The 12318-nt window shown below is 42.2% G+C and overlaps 1 long non-coding RNA gene across 1 annotated transcript; it reads left to right on the top strand.

Annotated features, from left to right (window-relative positions):
• The first annotated feature begins 2034 nt into the window (after positions 1-2034).
• Positions 2035-11419, top strand: LOC148055102 (uncharacterized). Its single transcript, XR_015705996.1, has 3 exons — positions 2035-2122; positions 2758-2864; positions 11203-11419. It is a non-coding gene; the product is annotated as an uncharacterized LOC148055102 (long non-coding RNA).
• Positions 11420-12318: the final 899 nt, after the last annotated feature.

Genomic DNA, 12318 nt, shown 5'->3' with positions numbered 1-12318 from the left:
CCTGTCTGAGTCTATATATCTGTTTTCTTTAGGGTTACTCTAATACCAGTTGTGGGTTTTTTTGGTTTTGTTTTTTTTTTTTTGAAAATGCAGTTGGTCATGCTATTAACTCTGTTAAAACATAGTAGTGTTTGTTTATAGCATAAACAAAAGTAACTAGCAAGATCTTGTAATAAATAAGCAAGACACTTTTCTAATAAAGTTGCGCAAATTAATTTTTTTTATAGCTTTTGAATTCTCTTCCCTATTGCTTCCATAATTTAAAAAGAGAAAAAAAATACTCCAAGGATGAGAGAATTATAGCAAGGTCCTTATTAAAGTGGTCTTCAAAAGTCTTCTGTAGAACATTACCATCAGAATTTTGATATCTTTATAGTTATGCACAGTAGTCATACTTAAAAGGCAGTGTACACTTCATTTCAGAGTTTATTTAGATTTATTCTTAATTGGTAACAAACAGCATTAAGAAGATGAGGCACTGGATGAGGAAAATTGGTCCAGAGCTTTCATAGTAAGATAATTGTTACATAGATGACTTACTGAATCAAGTATAGATTCTCTTAATTAGGAAACAAAGAACTGGAAAGAATCACATCATTATCTCTCTGCAGTTGCAGATGATGATAGATGTCTAGTCCAGAAGTGTCTGCTGGCTATCTAAACCATGCCTATGCAAAATCTGTCATCTCTGTCCATGCCTGGGATTAATTTTTCCAACTCTCTCTGATTCTCTGTGCAGAAGTGTTTCTCCAGCTGTGATGACTTGCCTTCACCCCCACTGAACTCAGCTGTCTGCTCTGCCTCTCCCATCTGCCCTTGTGTTGCACTGCTAGTTGGAATCAGCTGCCAAACAAGTCAGCCCCTTTCTGCCAGTGATGTGCAGTTCTTTGTGAAAGTCTGGTGCAGAGGATGAGGAATGGTGGCTATTCAAACATAAAAATCTATAAATTCAATTTTCCCTCCACCTCTGATGACCCTTCTCTAGCCATTCTATTGTTGTTTCACATTGTGTTCTCTGTCTCTTTACTGTTCCAAATTGTTCTCAGGTGTTTCCTGTTTCCCAATCTTCCTCTGCCACAGCTGTGGCTGACTCCAAGCCCATGTTGAAACGGGAAGCACTTGGGAAGATTTGGCCCTTGCCATGCCTTAAAAAGTTTGTGCTGTTTCTAAATAATATTAGTTAGGAAGTGAGAGGATTAGAAGAAATGCAGGGTTCAGCTTGCTTGTCTATTCATCTGCCTGCTTCTTCAAACAAGGTAAGGGTGTTTATGTTGTTGCTTAGTCTCCTTATTAATGTGAAACTTAGGCTTTTCTATTCTTTCCTTAAAAAAAAAAAAAAAAACAAAAAAAAACCAAACAAAAACTTTCCTAGAATTTGTAGTCTCTGTGTCCTTCCCAAGCACTTAAACAGTGCAAACTACTGAAAGGTATCCTCTTGGACTTAGCAGCTAATGTTGAACGTGTGTTGGGTACCAAACAAGAGGCTTAAGACATTCCATCGCAGTTAACGAGGCAGGGCCTAGCAAGTGTGCCTGTATTTAAATCAAAATATGTGTATATACAGTTTATTGCATAAATATATGTGTATATGCATACACATACTTACAGGGAAATAACACTATTTGCTGCAAGAGCTGTGAACCATCTGTAGTAATTAACTGTGCTCTCAAAGTCTGTTCTTTTTTCCTTTGCCTCAAGTAGCAGAGGCAAAGCAGAGTGACTGAAAGTCACAAAGAAGCAACTTCAGAGGTATCAAGGCACTAAGAGAAACAGAAGTATTAAACATCATTGTTTTATTATTTGTCTGGCTATTAGATACTGGCTGCAGGGGAAAAAGAAATCTGTGCACTTGGACAGAGATATTCCCTAAGCAGAAAACTTCATAAAGGTTATTGGGTTTTTTATATTCAATAGCATGTGGTGCAACTGCATATCTGGGTAAGTAGATACTATTTTTTTGGGTCTGGCATAGTTATATAAATGTGTGACAACCTAATATAGCAGGGAAAAGAAATCTAAACCTACCTTTGTTTCCTTTTCTGCTGGGAGTGTTTTACAATCTGATTGTAAGTCACCTCGTGTACTTTGGCCCCGCAGTTATCTCTTGGATGAAATCTGATAGGTACGTACAGAACACTGCCATTGAGGCCGCTCATTAAGCAGAAAAATAAAGAAGAGCGTGTTCCAATGTTGATAAAAATGTGACCTTTTGAAGAGGAACACCTAGAGACTTAAGTTCTGTAGACCATGGGGTTTTTAAACTATTTTTCTATTTATTTTTTTTTTTTATAAACTCATTTGGTTTTGGAATAACTGCATGTAAAAGATAACTGCAACAAAATTACTTTATCTTTTATCTGAAAATGATCATACTACCTGTAAAGTAGGAGTGTGGTTTGATTAAATAGCTCACTGGCAAAGCAACTTAACTGAGAACTTTGCTAATCTTCATTTATCTGAAAAAATAGGAATCTCTTTGGTTTATCTCCAGTGTCTGAGAAAGTTTATAGTAATTCTCCATCATGCCCCAGTGAAAAGTGTAGTTTAGTTAGTGGGCACCTCAGTATGTGATTACTGTTACTAAAGTGTGTCATTAGGTATGGTTTATGCTGGAGAACATGTACTGATAAGAGACACCTCTGAAGTAGGGGAAAATATAGGTGTGAGTATTAACAATAGGAAGGAACAGAGACAGCAGCTTGCAGAACATCTTTCCTTTTGACTGTACCCTAATTTTAGACTTCTGTTTTATAAAAGGAAATGAAGACTAATGTTTATGGCTATAATGTTAACATTCAGAAGTGAACCAGTGGTAAACTAGAGATCTCATGTTTGCTGACAGCCTGAAGCTTTGGCATTCACAAGTGAGTTGTTTTCCAATCATCCATTCATTAAGGATAATGGTGAAAGCTCACAATGCTATGACAATGTTGTTAACTATTTAAATGCCACCTAAAGCTTCTACGAAGGGCAAAGAAATGTCAGGGTTACTAATATTGTTACACTGGCTTCCAGGATTGGGTGAAATTTAGGAGAGTGCAACTGCATTTGTTTGTTTTTCCTTATTCCCAGCCACAGTTAATCCAGAATGTTGTCTCCTGCTTATGCTGTGCATGTATCCAAATGCAGTTCCACTAAGAATCTACGTTTAGCTTAGTACTCCCTCTACAGCACTCCTGTGGGCTTCTTTTAGCTGCACTGCTAAAGATGAACTGTGTGCGGAAATCTTCCTTTGGCAAAGTACCTGTGCTGCTTTCTTCTTCCCACTTACGTAAATCACTGATTCATTGTCGGCAATGTGCTCTGCCAGCTAAAATAGTGATTTAACTATCCTCTGAGGTCGTGACTTTTCTCTGGAAGGAAGTCTGTGTTATGTAAGGACTTGCCAACACAGGAAAGTTCAGTGGCAGGCTACTTAAGATTTCCTCTGTCCTCCAGGAATTCAAGATATTTCTTAATGTTTCAGAGTACTCTGGAGTCAAGTTCACTAGATTTTTCCCCAACTACAGCACAGATAACATACAAAACTGTAAGAACATATTCAAGTTAGTGAAGGACACAGGGAGGAAAGAGATGCAGTGGCTCAGCTGTAGGTTATGCTTCTGCCTTCCATCAGTGGAATTAAGGCTTCATAAACTGGGGAGGGAACATTACACCAGCAGTTTGGTGGAGCTCCCCTGGAAAGATGAAAAATATCTGAAGTTAAGAGAGGTGGAAGCAGATGAATTGCTACTTTTTTTTTTCTCTTTTCAATTTATCCCCCCTGCCCCCCAAATATAGCTTTGGCAACTCATGTACGAGGAAGGTGCACAGCAAAAAGGGAGAGCCAGTGATAGCATCACTGTGGACATGGAAAATGGGGGAAATATTTCTGAGGAGGGCCTCTTCCTGTAGTGGCTCGCATGTTCCCCAGTCCTGAAGGATCTTCTTGTGAAGCGTGCAGGGGTGAGGCTGTGGGATTTTGGGGTATACTGATAGATGAAAAACTGGACGTGAGGCGGCAATGTGCGCTTGCAGCCCAGAAAGCCAATTGTATCCTGGGCTGCATCAAAAGAAGCATGGCCAGCAGGTTGAGGGAGGTGATTCTCCCCCTCTACTCCGCTCTGGTGAGACCCCACCTGGAGCCCTGCGTCCAGCTCTGGGGTCCCCAGCACAAGACAAACATGGACCTGTTGGAGCGGGTCCAGAGGAGGGCCACAAAAATGATCAGAGGGCTGGAGCACCTCTGCTATGAAGAAAGGCTGAGCGAGTTGGGGTTGTTCAGCCTGGAGAAGAGAAGGCTCTGGGGAGACCTTATTGTGGCCTTTCAATGTATAAAGGGGGCTTATAAGAAAGATGGAGAGAGACTTTCTACCAGGGCCTGTAGTGACAGGACAAGGGGTAATAGTTTAAACAGAGAGGGTAGATTTAGATAGGACTTACGATGAGGGCGGTGAGACACTGGAACAGGTTGCCCAGAGAAGTTGTGGATGCCTCATCATTGGAAGTGGTGGATGGTGGTCAGGCTGGATGGGGCTTTGAGCAACCTGATCTAGTGAAAGATGTCCCTTCCCATGGTAAGGGGGTTGGACTAGATGATCTTTAAAGGTCCCTTCCAACCCAAGCTATTCTATGATTATCTTGCTTCTCTTGTTATCTTGGGGGTATTTTGGCACTGAAAGTGAGGTTCTGCATTGTTGGTGTGCTCACTTTTTATCAAGCCACAATATGTTAAAATATGATTAAATTATTCATATGGAGGTAAGAATGCACTGTATGCAGTGACGTGAAGTGGAATTTTGTCAGGCATGGACATGTTAAGCCATTTAATAGTATAAGATCTAGACTGTCACAGATTACAGAGAACTTGTGATTAAACTGACTGTAGTCGTGTTTTCAAAAGCCTTTCAAAATGTATTTGCAATATGACTGTTCTAAATTTGCCTTGGCAGATTCCTGGTTTTGATGGTCTCGGGCTTTTCGGATTGCTTTAATGCCCACTGTTAAGGGAGACTGGAAATGTATGTTGTGTGCAAGTGTTGCAGGATCTGACTATTGGCCAATTAAAAAGTGAGACACTGCATGTTTTCTAGCTGTTGGTTCCATTAGACCTTAATAGGATAATTCAGGTTGGAAGGGACCTCAAGAGGTCTTTAGTCCAACCTCCAGCTATGAACTCAGATCAGGTTGCCTCAAGGCTTTATCCAGTTAGGTCTTGAAAATCTTGGTGGTACATGTTTCTTATAGAATTGTCTAAACTCTTTGCTGAATAATTGGAAAGAAAAAATTCTCATTTCTGCTCTTCAGTGTGTGTGTGTGTGTGTTTTAACAGCGTAAGACTGTGGTTATGTGACACTTGCTTTTTGTTTTGCCTTGCTCATGCATCAACTGTTAGAGGAAAATATATCATGCTGGATCCAACAGCCTGAGAGAGGTGGGGCTACTGTTGCTCTATGTCTCCAGATCCACCCAGTAGTGAGACTGAAGATGTATTCCCAGCAGGTATGCACACACATATATACTGCATATGTACATGGCTGGCCATACAGATCACAGAATGGTTGAGGTTGGAAAGGACCTCTAGAGGTCATCTTGTCCAGCTCCCCTGCTCAAGCAGGGCCACCTAGAGCTGGTTGCCCAGGACTGTGTCCAGATGGCTTTTGAATATCTTTGAGGGAGACTCCACAACTCTTCTGGGCAACCCCTTCCAGTGCTCAGCCACCCTCACAGGAAAAAAGTGTTTCCTGATGTTCAGATGGAACCTCCTGTGTTTCAGTTTGTGCCCATTACTTTTTGTCCTATCACTGGGCGCTGCTGGAGAGAGCCTGGCTCCATCTTCTTTACAGTCTCCCTTCAGGTAAGATGCCTCTTGAGCCTTCTCTTCTCTAGGCTAAGCAGTCCCAGGTGTCTGTCTTTCCTCATAGGAGAGATGCTTTAGTCCCTTAATTATCTTTGTGGCCCTTTGTTGGGCTCTCTCCAGTATGTCCATGTCCCTCTTGTACTGAGGAGCCTAGAACTGGACACAGGACTGCAGGTGTGGCCTCACCAGTGCTGAGTAGAGGGGAAGGCTCACATCCCCTGTGATCTGTCTGATCACTGACAATCACAGCACTCACAAACATAGACAGCACTCTGGCTGAGCAGGTTGGAGGTCTGCGAGTGAGAAAACTCATGCTCCCTCAAGGTAGATTCCTCCAGCAGCTAGGCTCAGGCACTCAGTCTGCCCAGTAGCTGGCCCTGGATCTCTGTCTTCCCCCATTGCTGGCACCTGGCTGTATGAGCTCCTGAGGTCCCAGCCTTGCTCTGCATATACCTGGCCAGGACTTCTCTGGTCCCATAGCTGACTCTGTGCCTGCCCCCCATGCTCTTACCCTTAGAAGACACACAGGTGCTCTCACACCTAGAGCTGGCCCTTAGAGATCCACTTACCCACTTGCTCCCAGGCTGCTTTGCTTATTCATTGGCTAGTCTGGCTTGATCTTTATTGGTGATCATGCTTGCTCACACACTCACACTTGTTCCAGATGCCAGCACCAGGGATGTGTGGGCCCTCCGACCTCTGGCCTGACTCCAGTTGGTGGCACTCAGACCCCCATATGCACGCACAATAAAGAGCCCTCCCTCACCCAGGAAGAGTTACAAAGGAATTTAATAAGAAGATAGAACAGATTGTGCCGATCAGGTGCAGGGCATAGCCAGCCAAGCATACTGACCAGCCAACTATTTACACTTGACTGGCCCTTTTTATCCCCTTACTCCTCTATTTTCCCACTCTTGTTCATCCCCAATTCACCTAAACCCTTCCCTTTTCCTGCCTTTGGTTCTTCCCTTAAATGTCCTGTAAGTCCTGTGCAATCCCAAACTGCTTTTCCCCTTGTCATGGTTTAACCCCAGCCAGCAACCAAGCACCACGCAGCCGCTCGCTCACTCCCCACCAGTGGGATGGGGGAGAGAATCGGAAGGGTAAAAGGGAGAAAACTCATGGGTTGAGATAAGAACAGTTTAATAATTGAAGTAAAATAAATTAGAGCAGTTAAATAGGCAAAGCAAAAACCGTGCACGCAAAACAAGGAATTCATTCACTCCTTCCCATCGGCAGGCAGGTGCTCAGCCATCCCCAGGAAAGCAGGGCTCCATCATACATAGTGGTTACTTAGGAAGACAAAATGCCATCACTCTGAACATTCCCCCCCTTCCTCCTCCTTCTCTTAGCTTTATATGCTGAGCATGACGTCATATGGCATGGAATAGCCCTTTGGTCAGTTGGGGTCAGCTGTCCCAGCTGTGTCCCCTCCCAACTTCTTGTGCACCCCCAGCCTACTTGCTGGTGGGGTGGCGTGAGAAGCAGAAAAGGCCTAGAATTACTGTGTCAGCACTGCTCAGCAGTAACTAAAACATCCTTGTGTTATCAACACTGTTTCCAGCATAAATCCAAAACATAGCCCCATACCAGCTACTATGAAGAAAATTAACTCTACCCCAGAAAAAACCAGCACACCCCTGCATCCCATAGTGTGTTCCATGTCCCTAGGCAGTGACCCCCTTAGTTTGAAAGGTGATCTAGAGAGCTGCTCCTGATGACCCATGGTGATGGGTTTCATGCTTGGACTGTGGGGCTGATGGCTCTGCTGGGCCAGCCCTGGGAGAGGCCTGGGCAAGGTGTTTGTTCCTTGGGAGTCCTTGATTTGGGTTCCTGCTGGCCATTGTGCTCCTCTGGGTTTCTGATGATGGGTCTGTGATGGACTGATGGCCACCTGGGAGTGTGTTATTTGGGTTCCCCTTCCTGTCATTGTCTTTCTGAGCTCCTTTGAGGGTGTGCAGATGAGCTTCAATCACAAAACCTAATAGTGGTATAATTATTAGTTATGCTGGGGTTTCTGCACATGTGAATTGGTTGTGTGTTGCATGCAGAGCAGGAAGTTAATTAATTTGTCAAATTTGTCTAGCACTGAGAGTGCCTGCAAAAATCTGAATGTATAATGTTATTCTGCACAGAGCAAATATGTTTCAAGTACTGTCCTGGTTTCAGCTGGGATAGAGTTAATTTTCTTCCTAGTAGCTGGTATAGTGCTGTGTTTTGGATTTAGGATGAGAATAATGTTGATAACACACTGATGTTTTAGTTGTTGCTAAGTAGTGCTTACACCAGGCAAGGACTTTTCAGCTTCCCATGCTCTGCTGGGTGCACAAGAAGCTGGGAGGGGGCACAGCCAGGACAGCTGACCCAGACTGGCCCAAGGGCTATTCCATACCATATGACGTCATGCTCAGTATATAAGCTGGGGGGAGTTGGCCGGGGGGGGACGTTCGGCGGGATGGCGTTTGTCTTCCCAAGTAACCGTTACGCGTGATGGAGCCCTGCTTTCCTGGGGATGGCTGAACACCTGCCTGCCGATGGGAAGTAGTGAATGAATGCCTTCCTTTGCTTTGCTTGTGCGCACAGCTTTTGCTTTCCCTATTCAACTGTTCGTATCTCAACCCATGAGTTTTCTCCCTTTTACCCTTCCGATTCTCTCCCCCATCCCACCTTGGGGGGGGGGGGGGGGGGGGAAGTGAGCGAGCGGCTGCGTGGTGCTTAGTTGCTGGCTGGGGTTAAACCACGACAAGTACAAATCTGTTGGTTGAAGATTTGATTGGGAAATCAAAATCTATGTTAGACAATTATACTGACAGCTGAGTGGTAAAAGTATTACAGGGCTAGAGCAGATCTGCTGTCTTTTCTGTGTTCTGCCATGGACTTGGGATAGATGTATCATCTTTTAGTGCCTCATTTTCCTGTCTGTAAAATGAGGATCACCTTTCACTTGCTGTTTATTTAGATTTTTAAGGCCTTTGTAATAGTGTCTGTAGCTTGCTATGAGGTCTGTACAGAGCCCCAGTATAAGGGCTGTGATCTCAAGTTTAGATCCTACTCTAGTCCTTCCTTGGTGAGTGCAGCTCAGCATAGCTACAGACATATAAAGAGCTTGGGTTTATACAAAAGGATGGCAGTAATGAAGTTCAGGATGACCTACTTAAACCAAGCATACTGAGTTACTAGATACTAATGAAATTCAATGTAAGGAGCTATGAAGCAGTAAGGAAAGGAAATTACAGCAACCTGAGGAGGGGTCACCTTCAGTTACATATTACAGAGCAAGCATGTTAATAGAGAATGATTTGGAAATTGAAGTAATTGAAATAGTAAATAAGCATTCTGCATGATATTTCAAATCAGTGCATCAGATGATTATGCCTGCCTTTAAAAATCTCTCAGTAAAAGTGCTGAATAAAAGGCAGAGGGAAATCATCCTCACCTAGTTTAATAGAAAGCTCTTCCCCGCTCCCTATTTCAAGGTGTCTATTTGCAGAATTGAAATACCACTCAGAATTGTGAAGGAGTCCAAAACAAAATGGAGGTGTGGGGTTTTTTTGTTTTGTTTTTTTTTTTTTTTTTTTAATGTGTTTCCCATTAATAATGTGTATGTAGCTCTGCAGGGGATTTTACTGAGTATTGTTTAGCTTTATTCAAGGGGCATGTGTTTCACTTTGTGATGACAACCATACTGAGACAGAAACGGGTCTTCCTTGGAAGAAAATCCAAAGTTTGGATTCTGTTCCTGGGAGAACTTATTGTTCAGCCCTTTGAAAGCTTAAATTTGGATGTTTTGTAGGTGTGTAGTCCCTGGTAAGAGCTGCTGTAAAGAAATGAGTTTGACCTCAAGTAAATGATATCTTAAGGCACTGAGAGCTTTGCAGATGAGGACCTTGATTCATTTTATGAAGTGAATAGGTAGGCAATGGGAGCCTGCAGTGCAGTGGTGATTTATAGTGATAGGAGGGTCGGCTAGCGTGGAACCTGGAATACAGAGAGTCCTGAAGCTACTAGGCTGGTTGCTATAAAAACATTCTTGCTACAAAATGGAAGTGTAGCAACTGGGCAGTAACAGGGTGACATGGATTATCATGAAGGGTTTTTAAGTAGCATATCTGATCAACTCACTTTTTCTCCAAGTTAAAGAGGGGGGGCAGGGGAAAAAGAAATTGCTATTAATATCTTCATTTCCAAGTTTGAGATCAACAGCTTTTGGGGTGGGTAGAGGAGGCTCTTGGCCTTGAACAGGTTCTTGCATCCCAGGAGCAGTAGTACACACCTCACAGGGCACTGATAAATCTTTGGCCTGCTGTAATTATATAGGATTTACAAAACAAACAAAAAACCCCAACCCCCAAACTAAAGAGCATCGTCAAAATAAATGAATCGTTAATAGACAGGGAGTGACATATACTCAAAGCTTTGTGTGTGCCCTAGCAGTCTATTTCTAGTCTCTTGGTTGCCATCTATAAAACTTAGGTTAACTAGAAAGAACTAAAACTGATACATGGCTGTCTTCTGGCTATGTGTCTTTGCTTCTCTTCAAAGACATTTTTTCCTGAGAAAATAAACAACTGTTCTTTTTATGTAAGCCAGTACTTGGTAGGACTGTCTTTGGTAGTCAATACAGGGAATTTTGGTCATTCCTTCCTAATTTCAAACATCATCAACTTTAAATGGAAGACATATCAAGAACAGCATTCAGTATTCACATGACAATTACTCATAGCAATGCAAGTTGTATAACCTGTCTGTTGGTACTGGGGGAACAACTTTTGATCTCAACTTTTTGTTTATTTTTAGCTATAGATCTACACATGCAATGGTGAACCTGATAAATATCAGATGAGTCATTGTACCCATGTATTTACTGTGGGCCAAAAGCAGCTTTAGGCATCCTTACCCCCACATTAGTACCAGCCAGTGTGGCATGTATATTCTATGTCACTGCATGTGGGGGCACTGCTTTGCTTTGCACTAAGACCAAAGCTATGCTACCAAGGTTTATCAAGTTACAATTCTATAGCAACTCATATAAAACAGCACATTTAGAAGAACATATATGACACTGGGTACAGAGCTATTCATGGTGTTTATTTAAATGCTTCCAACTTGGATGCAATAAATTCTTCCTCCTGTCCCTGTGACACGCACTTCTCTCCATGACTGGATCACATTTTAAGGGAGAGGGTGTAAATACTTCCTTCTATGTGATTTGTGCTGAATAACATGCTAATGGTGAAGTCTATCCCAGGGTAAATGTTGGTGGATATTTTCTTTCTGTCAATATCTATATTGTATAAGGCTGAAGAAAATGATTCATGCAGCTTATAAGATAAATACTGCTGGTCTGGTTTTCTTTCCAACAGGGGATGCATGAAGAGGAAAACTTCCCAGCAGCACAAAATCATGCAAAGTTATGGATGGGGAAATTTCAAAAGGAGTGCAAAGAACATCTGGCAAGGTCACTGCACAGTTCCTTCTGCTCTGTTTAATGGTATCTTGCAGTTATAACCACTGTCAACATATTGCCAACTCCAAGTTCTGGAGTGCACAACTTGCCATCCCAAATACAGTTACCCATAAATAAATAAAGGCACGTTGACCCTTCTGAATACTAGAATTTTGCATTTTCCCTGTCCCTTTCATGGAAATTTAAAAAAAAAAAGTTTCAGTAATTTTCAGAGTGCTGTAGTCTGTATAAGATCTTCTCTAACATGGCCTTCAATGAAGCTACCTAAATGAGAGACTGTAAAAATAATTCTATCCTTATGCTGAGCCTCCCTGCAACATTGTCTGTACTGCAATTCTCAGCTCTACTGAACTATCTAATTGCTTCCATTTATAAGAAGCAGTCTGCTGCATCTTGATTTAGAGTTAATTCATGTAGATACACTGCTGCACTTCAAACAATATGACTGCTCTGTTACTTTGCAAACAGCACATCCATGTTTGTTTAACGGTTTGGGGTAGAATTTAATGGAGTAGATCTTAAAGCCAGGCTAATTTTTACCCAAAGTTAGACTTTCTCAAAATGCAAGGTCCCATTTGTTGGTCAGATCCATCTCCAAAATGCTCCTTTTAATGGAAGGGACAAATATATGCCCCTCCTATCTAGAATTTGATTATACGTTAGCTTAATTTTTTTTTTCCTCATCTTCATGCACAATGAAGCATGTTAAAACTACTAATCCATATAGAATGCAAAATATTCTTGGGCATGGATTTGCATCTGTTGTTGAAACTCATGCTAGTCATTAAATGATACATTAGCATACTCGCACGTAGGTGGTCATGTATAGTTAATGCTCCAATATAGAAGGGCTGTTCCAGCAGGTACTGCAAGGACTTGTTATACGCTTTTGACCAACTTAGTTCTCCTCTGTCCACCAGTCCCTCTCTAAGGAGCCTATAGAAATTCATAAAATATTGTCTTTAAACCCTAACAAACCAGAGATTAATAAAACAACCAAAACCAGCTGGAG

This window comes from Nipponia nippon, unplaced genomic scaffold (genome assembly GCF_047370975.1).
Source record: "Nipponia nippon isolate SJK-2023a ecotype South Korea unplaced genomic scaffold, ASM4737097v1 scaffold_27, whole genome shotgun sequence".
Lineage (NCBI taxonomy): Eukaryota > Metazoa > Chordata > Aves > Pelecaniformes > Threskiornithidae > Nipponia > Nipponia nippon.
Note: the sequence above shows the minus strand (reverse complement) of the source record. Positions and strands in the feature narration are given on the sequence as shown.